Source organism: Schistocerca gregaria, unplaced genomic scaffold, assembly GCF_023897955.1.
Source record: "Schistocerca gregaria isolate iqSchGreg1 unplaced genomic scaffold, iqSchGreg1.2 ptg000355l, whole genome shotgun sequence".
NCBI lineage: Eukaryota > Metazoa > Arthropoda > Insecta > Orthoptera > Acrididae > Schistocerca > Schistocerca gregaria.
The window spans coordinates 494,500-506,674 of record NW_026061814.1 but is presented as its reverse complement, the minus strand read 5'-3'; the positions used below and the strand labels follow the sequence as shown (position 1 = coordinate 506,674).

Genomic DNA, 12,175 nt, shown 5'->3' with positions numbered 1-12,175 from the left:
TGCGAATCGACAGATGTGCTCTTGAAACGCGTCAGAGAGTACTGTTTTGTAGGAGCGCTAAATTCCAAAAACTAACTACATTAAAGAAAGACCTGTTCCCGTCCGACCACCGAAGAAAAGCAACAACGTCAGTATTCGGATCGGCGACCGCCTGGGAACTCTGGCTGTCTTCATTTCTTGCTTTCTTGTCACTACTCCTGCCAGCCCTTTTTTCATGCTACCTTTCTCATGTGACAAAGATGCTTCCATACTGATTTTAAACTATCGTAAGATACGATATTAAGGAACTCAGTTTGAAAAGAGTGCGCCAAGTAAGACTTCCAAAGAGTCTCTGGAATAATAAAAACAGTATGAAGTGACAGAAATGTTGTGAAAAACGTCAGGGCATATTGTTTTGTAGCAGTGCACAAGGGCAAATTTGTAAACAAAAATTTACCTTTCGTCGCTACAAGAGATGTATACTTTGCCGAAAAGCCTGTGTCTTGTGTGCATGTTTTCGCACCTTTCCACGGCACAGCGCAGCACAGAGCGGCACTGGTAGCTCCGAACGCCCGCACACGGCGCCTCGGACTCGCCGGTTCGGGCCGCGCCCATCTCGCAGATGCTTCTCGTACTTGTGCTGTCATATGGACCGCGACCCGAGCGGCAGCGAGCGGCAGTCGAGCAAAGTCGGGACAAGTCGGGACGGAAGGGGACAGCCGAGAATGAACCGTGCAAATTACGCAAATATCTGGAAGCGCGACGAGTGTCAGGCAGGTGAGAACGCTTCCCTCTGTCTTCATTTCTTGCTATCTTGTCACTACCCCTGCCAGCCCTTTTTTCATGCTACCTTTCTCATGTGACAAAGATGCTTCCATACTGATTTTAAACTATCGTAAGATACGATATTAAGGAACTCAGTTTGAAAAGAGTGCGCCAAGGAAGACTTCCAAAGAGTCTCTGGAAATAACAAAACAGTATGAAGTGACAGAAATGTTGTGAAATACGTCAGGGCATATTGTTTTGTAGCAGTGCACAACGGCAAATTTGTAAACAAAAATTTACCTTCCATCGCTACAAGAGATGGATACTTTGTCGAACAAACGAATGACAGGCGGTGCAACGAGCAGCTGTGTTGTGCGTCTGACCCACGTGGCGGCGCGCCGCACTGCGCGTCGCCTTCGAGGTGGAAGGACGTGCTTTGCGTCAAATGTGCCACCGAAAACGGCGATTGCGTGTGTTGGGAGGAGAGGCGAAGCCTTCTTCTGCCGTGCGGCTACTGTATAAGGACGCTAACGGCCATACCATGTTGAATACACCGGTTCTCGTCCGATCACCGAAGTTAAGCAACATCGGGCCCGGTTAGTACTTGGATGGGTGACCGCCTGGGAACACCGGGTGCTGTTGGCTCCCTCTCTTCTTTTAAATTTTATGTCACTACACCTGCCAGCCCTCTTTTCATGAAAAACTCTCAGGTGCGACAAAGATGCTTCCACAAGCATTTTAAACTACTGTATTAAACGTAAGATGCGAAATTACAGTAATGAACTCAGTTTGAACAAGAATGCGCGGAGGAAGAGTGCTAGGATCTCGTTGAAAATAACGAAACACTGCGAATCGACAGATGTGCTCTTGAAACGCGTCAGAGAGTACTGTTTTGTAGGAGCGCTAAATTCCAAAAACTAACTACATTAAAGAAAGACCTGTTCCCGTCCGACCACCGAAGAAAAGCAACAACGTCAGTATTCGGATCGGCGACCGCCTGGGAACTCTGGCTGTCTTCATTTCTTGCTTTCTTGTCACTACTCCTGCCAGCCCTTTTTTCATGCTACCTTTCTCATGTGACAAAGATGCTTCCATACTGATTTTAAACTATCGTAAGATACGATATTAAGGAACTCAGTTTGAAAAGAGTGCGCCAAGTAAGACTTCCAAAGAGTCTCTGGAATAATAAAAACAGTATGAAGTGACAGAAATGTTGTGAAAAACGTCAGGGCATATTGTTTTGTAGCAGTGCACAAGGGCAAATTTGTAAACAAAAATTTACCTTTCGTCGCTACAAGAGATGTATACTTTGCCGAAAAGCCTGTGTCTTGTGTGCATGTTTTCGCACCTTTCCACGGCACAGCGCAGCACAGAGCGGCACTGGTAGCTCCGAACGCCCGCACACGGCGCCTCGGACTCGCCGGTTCGGGCCGCGCCCATCTCGCAGATGCTTCTCGTACTTGTGCTGTCATATGGACCGCGACCCGAGCGGCAGCGAGCGGCAGTCGAGCAAAGTCGGGACAAGTCGGGACGGAAGGGGACAGCCGAGAATGAACCGTGCAAATTACGCAAATATCTGGAAGCGCGACGAGTGTCAGGCAGGTGAGAACGCTTCCCTCTGTCTTCATTTCTTGCTATCTTGTCACTACCCCTGCCAGCCCTTTTTTCATGCTACCTTTCTCATGTGACAAAGATGCTTCCATACTGATTTTAAACTATCGTAAGATACGATATTAAGGAACTCAGTTTGAAAAGAGTGCGCCAAGGAAGACTTCCAAAGAGTCTCTGGAAATAACAAAACAGTATGAAGTGACAGAAATGTTGTGAAATACGTCAGGGCATATTGTTTTGTAGCAGTGCACAACGGCAAATTTGTAAACAAAAATTTACCTTCCATCGCTACAAGAGATGGATACTTTGTCGAACAAACGAATGACAGGCGGTGCAACGAGCAGCTGTGTTGTGCGTCTGACCCACGTGGCGGCGCGCCGCACTGCGCGTCGCCTTCGAGGTGGAAGGACGTGCTTTGCGTCAAATGTGCCACCGAAAACGGCGATTGCGTGTGTTGGGAGGAGAGGCGAAGCCTTCTTCTGCCGTGCGGCTACTGTATAAGGACGCTAACGGCCATACCATGTTGAATACACCGGTTCTCGTCCGATCACCGAAGTTAAGCAACATCGGGCCCGGTTAGTACTTGGATGGGTGACCGCCTGGGAACACCGGGTGCTGTTGGCTCCCTCTCTTCTTTTAAATTTTATGTCACTACACCTGCCAGCCCTCTTTTCATGAAAAACTCTCAGGTGCGACAAAGATGCTTCCACAAGCATTTTAAACTACTGTATTAAACGTAAGATGCGAAATTACAGTAATGAACTCAGTTTGAACAAGAATGCGCGGAGGAAGAGTGCTAGGATCTCGTTGAAAATAACGAAACACTGCGAATCGACAGATGTGCTCTTGAAACGCGTCAGAGAGTACTGTTTTGTAGGAGCGCTAAATTCCAAAAACTAACTACATTAAAGAAAGACCTGTTCCCGTCCGACCACCGAAGAAAAGCAACAACGTCAGTATTCGGATCGGCGACCGCCTGGGAACTCTGGCTGTCTTCATTTCTTGCTTTCTTGTCACTACTCCTGCCAGCCCTTTTTTCATGCTACCTTTCTCATGTGACAAAGATGCTTCCATACTGATTTTAAACTATCGTAAGATACGATATTAAGGAACTCAGTTTGAAAAGAGTGCGCCAAGTAAGACTTCCAAAGAGTCTCTGGAATAATAAAAACAGTATGAAGTGACAGAAATGTTGTGAAAAACGTCAGGGCATATTGTTTTGTAGCAGTGCACAAGGGCAAATTTGTAAACAAAAATTTACCTTTCGTCGCTACAAGAGATGTATACTTTGCCGAAAAGCCTGTGTCTTGTGTGCATGTTTTCGCACCTTTCCACGGCACAGCGCAGCACAGAGCGGCACTGGTAGCTCCGAACGCCCGCACACGGCGCCTCGGACTCGCCGGTTCGGGCCGCGCCCATCTCGCAGATGCTTCTCGTACTTGTGCTGTCATATGGACCGCGACCCGAGCGGCAGCGAGCGGCAGTCGAGCAAAGTCGGGACAAGTCGGGACGGAAGGGGACAGCCGAGAATGAACCGTGCAAATTACGCAAATATCTGGAAGCGCGACGAGTGTCAGGCAGGTGAGAACGCTTCCCTCTGTCTTCATTTCTTGCTATCTTGTCACTACCCCTGCCAGCCCTTTTTTCATGCTACCTTTCTCATGTGACAAAGATGCTTCCATACTGATTTTAAACTATCGTAAGATACGATATTAAGGAACTCAGTTTGAAAAGAGTGCGCCAAGGAAGACTTCCAAAGAGTCTCTGGAAATAACAAAACAGTATGAAGTGACAGAAATGTTGTGAAATACGTCAGGGCATATTGTTTTGTAGCAGTGCACAACGGCAAATTTGTAAACAAAAATTTACCTTCCATCGCTACAAGAGATGGATACTTTGTCGAACAAACGAATGACAGGCGGTGCAACGAGCAGCTGTGTTGTGCGTCTGACCCACGTGGCGGCGCGCCGCACTGCGCGTCGCCTTCGAGGTGGAAGGACGTGCTTTGCGTCAAATGTGCCACCGAAAACGGCGATTGCGTGTGTTGGGAGGAGAGGCGAAGCCTTCTTCTGCCGTGCGGCTACTGTATAAGGACGCTAACGGCCATACCATGTTGAATACACCGGTTCTCGTCCGATCACCGAAGTTAAGCAACATCGGGCCCGGTTAGTACTTGGATGGGTGACCGCCTGGGAACACCGGGTGCTGTTGGCTCCCTCTCTTCTTTTAAATTTTATGTCACTACACCTGCCAGCCCTCTTTTCATGAAAAACTCTCAGGTGCGACAAAGATGCTTCCACAAGCATTTTAAACTACTGTATTAAACGTAAGATGCGAAATTACAGTAATGAACTCAGTTTGAACAAGAATGCGCGGAGGAAGAGTGCTAGGATCTCGTTGAAAATAACGAAACACTGCGAATCGACAGATGTGCTCTTGAAACGCGTCAGAGAGTACTGTTTTGTAGGAGCGCTAAATTCCAAAAACTAACTACATTAAAGAAAGACCTGTTCCCGTCCGACCACCGAAGAAAAGCAACAACGTCAGTATTCGGATCGGCGACCGCCTGGGAACTCTGGCTGTCTTCATTTCTTGCTTTCTTGTCACTACTCCTGCCAGCCCTTTTTTCATGCTACCTTTCTCATGTGACAAAGATGCTTCCATACTGATTTTAAACTATCGTAAGATACGATATTAAGGAACTCAGTTTGAAAAGAGTGCGCCAAGTAAGACTTCCAAAGAGTCTCTGGAATAATAAAAACAGTATGAAGTGACAGAAATGTTGTGAAAAACGTCAGGGCATATTGTTTTGTAGCAGTGCACAAGGGCAAATTTGTAAACAAAAATTTACCTTTCGTCGCTACAAGAGATGTATACTTTGCCGAAAAGCCTGTGTCTTGTGTGCATGTTTTCGCACCTTTCCACGGCACAGCGCAGCACAGAGCGGCACTGGTAGCTCCGAACGCCCGCACACGGCGCCTCGGACTCGCCGGTTCGGGCCGCGCCCATCTCGCAGATGCTTCTCGTACTTGTGCTGTCATATGGACCGCGACCCGAGCGGCAGCGAGCGGCAGTCGAGCAAAGTCGGGACAAGTCGGGACGGAAGGGGACAGCCGAGAATGAACCGTGCAAATTACGCAAATATCTGGAAGCGCGACGAGTGTCAGGCAGGTGAGAACGCTTCCCTCTGTCTTCATTTCTTGCTATCTTGTCACTACCCCTGCCAGCCCTTTTTTCATGCTACCTTTCTCATGTGACAAAGATGCTTCCATACTGATTTTAAACTATCGTAAGATACGATATTAAGGAACTCAGTTTGAAAAGAGTGCGCCAAGGAAGACTTCCAAAGAGTCTCTGGAAATAACAAAACAGTATGAAGTGACAGAAATGTTGTGAAATACGTCAGGGCATATTGTTTTGTAGCAGTGCACAACGGCAAATTTGTAAACAAAAATTTACCTTCCATCGCTACAAGAGATGGATACTTTGTCGAACAAACGAATGACAGGCGGTGCAACGAGCAGCTGTGTTGTGCGTCTGACCCACGTGGCGGCGCGCCGCACTGCGCGTCGCCTTCGAGGTGGAAGGACGTGCTTTGCGTCAAATGTGCCACCGAAAACGGCGATTGCGTGTGTTGGGAGGAGAGGCGAAGCCTTCTTCTGCCGTGCGGCTACTGTATAAGGACGCTAACGGCCATACCATGTTGAATACACCGGTTCTCGTCCGATCACCGAAGTTAAGCAACATCGGGCCCGGTTAGTACTTGGATGGGTGACCGCCTGGGAACACCGGGTGCTGTTGGCTCCCTCTCTTCTTTTAAATTTTATGTCACTACACCTGCCAGCCCTCTTTTCATGAAAAACTCTCAGGTGCGACAAAGATGCTTCCACAAGCATTTTAAACTACTGTATTAAACGTAAGATGCGAAATTACAGTAATGAACTCAGTTTGAACAAGAATGCGCGGAGGAAGAGTGCTAGGATCTCGTTGAAAATAACGAAACACTGCGAATCGACAGATGTGCTCTTGAAACGCGTCAGAGAGTACTGTTTTGTAGGAGCGCTAAATTCCAAAAACTAACTACATTAAAGAAAGACCTGTTCCCGTCCGACCACCGAAGAAAAGCAACAACGTCAGTATTCGGATCGGCGACCGCCTGGGAACTCTGGCTGTCTTCATTTCTTGCTTTCTTGTCACTACTCCTGCCAGCCCTTTTTTCATGCTACCTTTCTCATGTGACAAAGATGCTTCCATACTGATTTTAAACTATCGTAAGATACGATATTAAGGAACTCAGTTTGAAAAGAGTGCGCCAAGTAAGACTTCCAAAGAGTCTCTGGAATAATAAAAACAGTATGAAGTGACAGAAATGTTGTGAAAAACGTCAGGGCATATTGTTTTGTAGCAGTGCACAAGGGCAAATTTGTAAACAAAAATTTACCTTTCGTCGCTACAAGAGATGTATACTTTGCCGAAAAGCCTGTGTCTTGTGTGCATGTTTTCGCACCTTTCCACGGCACAGCGCAGCACAGAGCGGCACTGGTAGCTCCGAACGCCCGCACACGGCGCCTCGGACTCGCCGGTTCGGGCCGCCCCCATCTCGCAGATGCTTCTCGTACTTGTGCTGTCATATGGACCGCGACCCGAGCGGCAGCGAGCGGCAGTCGAGCAAAGTCGGGACAAGTCGGGACGGAAGGTGACAGCCGAGAATGAACCGTGCAAATTACGCAAATATCTGGAAGCGCGACGAGTGTCAGGCAGGTGAGAACGCTTCCCTCTGTCTTCATTTCTTGCTATCTTGTCACTACCCCTGCCAGCCCTTTTTTCATGCTACCTTTCTCATGTGACAAAGATGCTTCCATACTGATTTTAAACTATCGTAAGATACGATATTAAGGAACTCAGTTTGAAAAGAGTGCGCCAAGGAAGACTTCCAAAGAGTCTCTGGAAATAACAAAACAGTATGAAGTGACAGAAATGTTGTGAAATACGTCAGGGCATATTGTTTTGTAGCAGTGCACAACGGCAAATTTGTAAACAAAAATTTACCTTCCATCGCTACAAGAGATGGATACTTTGTCGAACAAACGAATGACAGGCGGTGCAACGAGCAGCTGTGTTGTGCGTCTGACCCACGTGGCGGCGCGCCGCACTGCGCGTCGCCTTCGAGGTGGAAGGACGTGCTTTGCGTCAAATGTGCCACCGAAAACGGCGATTGCGTGTGTTGGGAGGAGAGGCGAAGCCTTCTTCTGCCGTGCGGCTACTGTATAAGGACGCTAACGGCCATACCATGTTGAATACACCGGTTCTCGTCCGATCACCGAAGTTAAGCAACATCGGGCCCGGTTAGTACTTGGATGGGTGACCGCCTGGGAACACCGGGTGCTGTTGGCTCCCTCTCTTCTTTTAAATTTTATGTCACTACACCTGCCAGCCCTCTTTTCATGAAAAACTCTCAGGTGCGACAAAGATGCTTCCACAAGCATTTTAAACTACTGTATTAAACGTAAGATGCGAAATTACAGTAATGAACTCAGTTTGAACAAGAATGCGCGGAGGAAGAGTGCTAGGATCTCGTTGAAAATAACGAAACACTGCGAATCGACAGATGTGCTCTTGAAACGCGTCAGAGAGTACTGTTTTGTAGGAGCGCTAAATTCCAAAAACTAACTACATTAAAGAAAGACCTGTTCCCGTCCGACCACCGAAGAAAAGCAACAACGTCAGTATTCGGATCGGCGACCGCCTGGGAACTCTGGCTGTCTTCATTTCTTGCTTTCTTGTCACTACTCCTGCCAGCCCTTTTTTCATGCTACCTTTCTCATGTGACAAAGATGCTTCCATACTGATTTTAAACTATCGTAAGATACGATATTAAGGAACTCAGTTTGAAAAGAGTGCGCCAAGTAAGACTTCCAAAGAGTCTCTGGAATAATAAAAACAGTATGAAGTGACAGAAATGTTGTGAAAAACGTCAGGGCATATTGTTTTGTAGCAGTGCACAAGGGCAAATTTGTAAACAAAAATTTACCTTTCGTCGCTACAAGAGATGTATACTTTGCCGAAAAGCCTGTGTCTTGTGTGCATGTTTTCGCACCTTTCCACGGCACAGCGCAGCACAGAGCGGCACTGGTAGCTCCGAACGCCCGCACACGGCGCCTCGGACTCGCCGGTTCGGGCCGCCCCCATCTCGCAGATGCTTCTCGTACTTGTGCTGTCATATGGACCGCGACCCGAGCGGCAGCGAGCGGCAGTCGAGCAAAGTCGGGACAAGTCGGGACGGAAGGTGACAGCCGAGAATGAACCGTGCAAATTACGCAAATATCTGGAAGCGCGACGAGTGTCAGGCAGGTGAGAACGCTTCCCTCTGTCTTCATTTCTTGCTATCTTGTCACTACCCCTGCCAGCCCTTTTTTCATGCTACCTTTCTCATGTGACAAAGATGCTTCCATACTGATTTTAAACTATCGTAAGATACGATATTAAGGAACTCAGTTTGAAAAGAGTGCGCCAAGGAAGACTTCCAAAGAGTCTCTGGAAATAACAAAACAGTATGAAGTGACAGAAATGTTGTGAAATACGTCAGGGCATATTGTTTTGTAGCAGTGCACAACGGCAAATTTGTAAACAAAAATTTACCTTCCATCGCTACAAGAGATGGATACTTTGTCGAACAAACGAATGACAGGCGGTGCAACGAGCAGCTGTGTTGTGCGTCTGACCCACGTGGCGGCGCGCCGCACTGCGCGTCGCCTTCGAGGTGGAAGGACGTGCTTTGCGTCAAATGTGCCACCGAAAACGGCGATTGCGTGTGTTGGGAGGAGAGGCGAAGCCTTCTTCTGCCGTGCGGCTACTGTATAAGGACGCCAACGGCCATACCATGTTGAATACACCGGTTCTCGTCCGATCACCGAAGTTAAGCAACATCGGGCCCGGTTAGTACTTGGATGGGTGACCGCCTGGGAACACCGGGTGCTGTTGGCTCCCTCTCTTCTTTTAAATTTTATGTCACTACACCTGCCAGCCCTCTTTTCATGAAAAACTCTCAGGTGCGACAAAGATGCTTCCACAAGCATTTTAAACTACTGTATTAAACGTAAGATGCGAAATTACAGTAATGAACTCAGTTTGAACAAGAATGCGCGGAGGAAGAGTGCTAGGATCTCGTTGAAAATAACGAAACACTGCGAATCGACAGATGTGCTCTTGAAACGCGTCAGAGAGTACTGTTTTGTAGGAGCGCTAAATTCCAAAAACTAACTACATTAAAGAAAGACCTGTTCCCGTCCGACCACCGAAGAAAAGCAACAACGTCAGTATTCGGATCGGCGACCGCCTGGGAACTCTGGCTGTCTTCATTTCTTGCTTTCTTGTCACTACTCCTGCCAGCCCTTTTTTCATGCTACCTTTCTCATGTGACAAAGATGCTTCCATACTGATTTTAAACTATCGTAAGATACGATATTAAGGAACTCAGTTTGAAAAGAGTGCGCCAAGTAAGACTTCCAAAGAGTCTCTGGAATAATAAAAACAGTATGAAGTGACAGAAATGTTGTGAAAAACGTCAGGGCATATTGTTTTGTAGCAGTGCACAAGGGCAACTTTGTAAACAAAAATTTACCTTTCGTCGCTACAAGAGATGTATACTTTGCCGAAAAGCCTGTGTCTTGTGTGCATGTTTTCGCACCTTTCCACGGCAGAGCGCAGCACAGAGCGGCACTGGTAGCTCCGAACGCCCGCACACGGCGCCTCGGACTCGCCGGTTCGGGCCGCCCCCATCTCGCAGATGCTTCTCGTACTTGTGCTGTCATATGGACCGCGACCCGAGCGGCAGCGAGCGGCAGTCGAGCAAAGTCGGGACAAGTCGGGACGGAAGGGGACAGCCGAGAATGAACCGTGCAAATTACGCAAATATCTGGAAGCGCGACGAGTGTCAGGCAGGTGAGAACGCTTCCCTCTGTCTTCATTTCTTGCTATCTTGTCACTACCCCTGCCAGCCCTTTTTTCATGCTACCTTTCTCATGTGACAAAGATGCTTCCATACTGATTTTAAACTATCGTAAGATACGATATTAAGGAACTCAGTTTGAAAAGAGTGCGCCAAGGAAGACTTCCAAAGAGTCTCTGGAAATAACAAAACAGTATGAAGTGACAGAAATGTTGTGAAATACGTCAGGGCATATTGTTTTGTAGCAGTGCACAACGGCAAATTTGTAAACAAAAATTTACCTTCCATCGCTACAAGAGATGGATACTTTGTCGAACAAACGAATGACAGGCGGTGCAACGAGCAGCTGTGTTGTGCGTCTGACCCACGTGGCGGCGCGCCGCACTGCGCGTCGCCTTCGAGGTGGAAGGACGTGCTTTGCGTCAAATGTGCCACCGAAAACGGCGATTGCGTGTGTTGGGAGGAGAGGCGAAGCCTTCTTCTGCCGTGCGGCTACTGTATAAGGACGCCAACGGCCATACCATGTTGAATACACCGGTTCTCGTCCGATCACCGAAGTTAAGCAACATCGGGCCCGGTTAGTACTTGGATGGGTGACCGCCTGGGAACACCGGGTGCTGTTGGCTCCCTCTCTTCTTTTAAATTTTATGTCACTACACCTGCCAGCCCTCTTTTCATGAAAAACTCTCAGGTGCGACAAAGATGCTTCCACAAGCATTTTAAACTACTGTATTAAACGTAAGATGCGAAATTACAGTAATGAACTCAGTTTGAACAAGAATGCGCGGAGGAAGAGTGCTAGGATCTCGTTGAAAATAACGAAACACTGCGAATCGACAGATGTGCTCTTGAAACGCGTCAGAGAGTACTGTTTTGTAGGAGCGCTAAATTCCAAAAACTAACTACATTAAAGAAAGACCTGTTCCCGTCCGACCACCGAAGAAAAGCAACAACGTCAGTATTCGGATCGGCGACCGCCTGGGAACTCTGGCTGTCTTCATTTCTTGCTTTCTTGTCACTACTCCTGCCAGCCCTTTTTTCATGCTACCTTTCTCATGTGACAAAGATGCTTCCATACTGATTTTAAACTATCGTAAGATACGATATTAAGGAACTCAGTTTGAAAAGAGTGCGCCAAGTAAGACTTCCAAAGAGTCTCTGGAATAATAAAAACAGTATGAAGTGACAGAAATGTTGTGAAAAACGTCAGGGCATATTGTTTTGTAGCAGTGCACAAGGGCAACTTTGTAAACAAAAATTTACCTTTCGTCGCTACAAGAGATGGATACTTTGCCGAAAAGCCTGTGTCTTGTGTGCATGTTTTCGCACCTTTCCACGGCACAGCGCAGCACAGAGCGGCACTGGTAGCTCCGAACGCCCGCACACGGCGCCTCGGACTCGCCGGTTCGGGCCGCGCCCATCTCGCAGATGCTTCTCGTACTTGTGCTGTCATATGGACCGCGACCCGAGCGGCAGCGAGCGGCAGTCGAGCAAAGTCGGGACAAGTCGGGACGGAAGGGGACAGCCGAGAATGAACCGTGCAAATTACGCAAATATCTGGAAGCGCGACGAGTGTCAGGCAGGTGAGAACGCTTCCCTCTGTCTTCATTTCTTGCTATCTTGTCACTACCCCTGCCAGCCCTTTTTTCATGCTACCTTTCTCATGTGACAAAGATGCTTCCATACTGATTTTAAACTATCGTAAGATACGATATTAAGGAACTCAGTTTGAAAAGAGTGCGCCAAGGAAGACTTCCAAAGAGTCTCTGGAAATAACAAAACAGTATGAAGTGACAGAAATGTTGTGAAATACGTCAGGGCATATTGTTTTGTAGCAGTGCACAACGGCAAATTTGTAAACAAAAATTTACC

General features: G+C 47.6%; 7 non-coding genes across 7 annotated transcripts; all 7 read left to right on the top strand.

Moving 5' to 3' along the window:
- The first annotated feature begins 1,270 nt into the window (after positions 1-1,270).
- On the top strand, positions 1,271-1,389 carry LOC126307688 (5S ribosomal RNA). The gene has a single exon (XR_007553675.1). It is a non-coding gene; the product is annotated as a 5S ribosomal RNA (ribosomal RNA).
- Positions 1,390-2,860: 1,471 nt separating this feature from the next.
- On the top strand, positions 2,861-2,979 carry LOC126307686 (5S ribosomal RNA). The gene has a single exon (XR_007553673.1). It is a non-coding gene; the product is annotated as a 5S ribosomal RNA (ribosomal RNA).
- Positions 2,980-4,450: 1,471 nt separating this feature from the next.
- LOC126307685 (5S ribosomal RNA) lies at positions 4,451-4,569 on the top strand. Its single transcript, XR_007553672.1, has one exon. It is a non-coding gene; the product is annotated as a 5S ribosomal RNA (ribosomal RNA).
- A 1,471-nt stretch (positions 4,570-6,040) lies between these two features.
- LOC126307683 (5S ribosomal RNA) lies at positions 6,041-6,159 on the top strand. The gene has a single exon (XR_007553671.1). It is a non-coding gene; the product is annotated as a 5S ribosomal RNA (ribosomal RNA).
- A 1,471-nt stretch (positions 6,160-7,630) lies between these two features.
- On the top strand, positions 7,631-7,749 carry LOC126307682 (5S ribosomal RNA). Its single transcript, XR_007553670.1, has one exon. It is a non-coding gene; the product is annotated as a 5S ribosomal RNA (ribosomal RNA).
- A 1,471-nt stretch (positions 7,750-9,220) lies between these two features.
- On the top strand, positions 9,221-9,339 carry LOC126307948 (5S ribosomal RNA). Its single transcript, XR_007553888.1, has one exon. It is a non-coding gene; the product is annotated as a 5S ribosomal RNA (ribosomal RNA).
- A 1,471-nt stretch (positions 9,340-10,810) lies between these two features.
- On the top strand, positions 10,811-10,929 carry LOC126307947 (5S ribosomal RNA). The gene has a single exon (XR_007553887.1). It is a non-coding gene; the product is annotated as a 5S ribosomal RNA (ribosomal RNA).
- Positions 10,930-12,175: the final 1,246 nt, after the last annotated feature.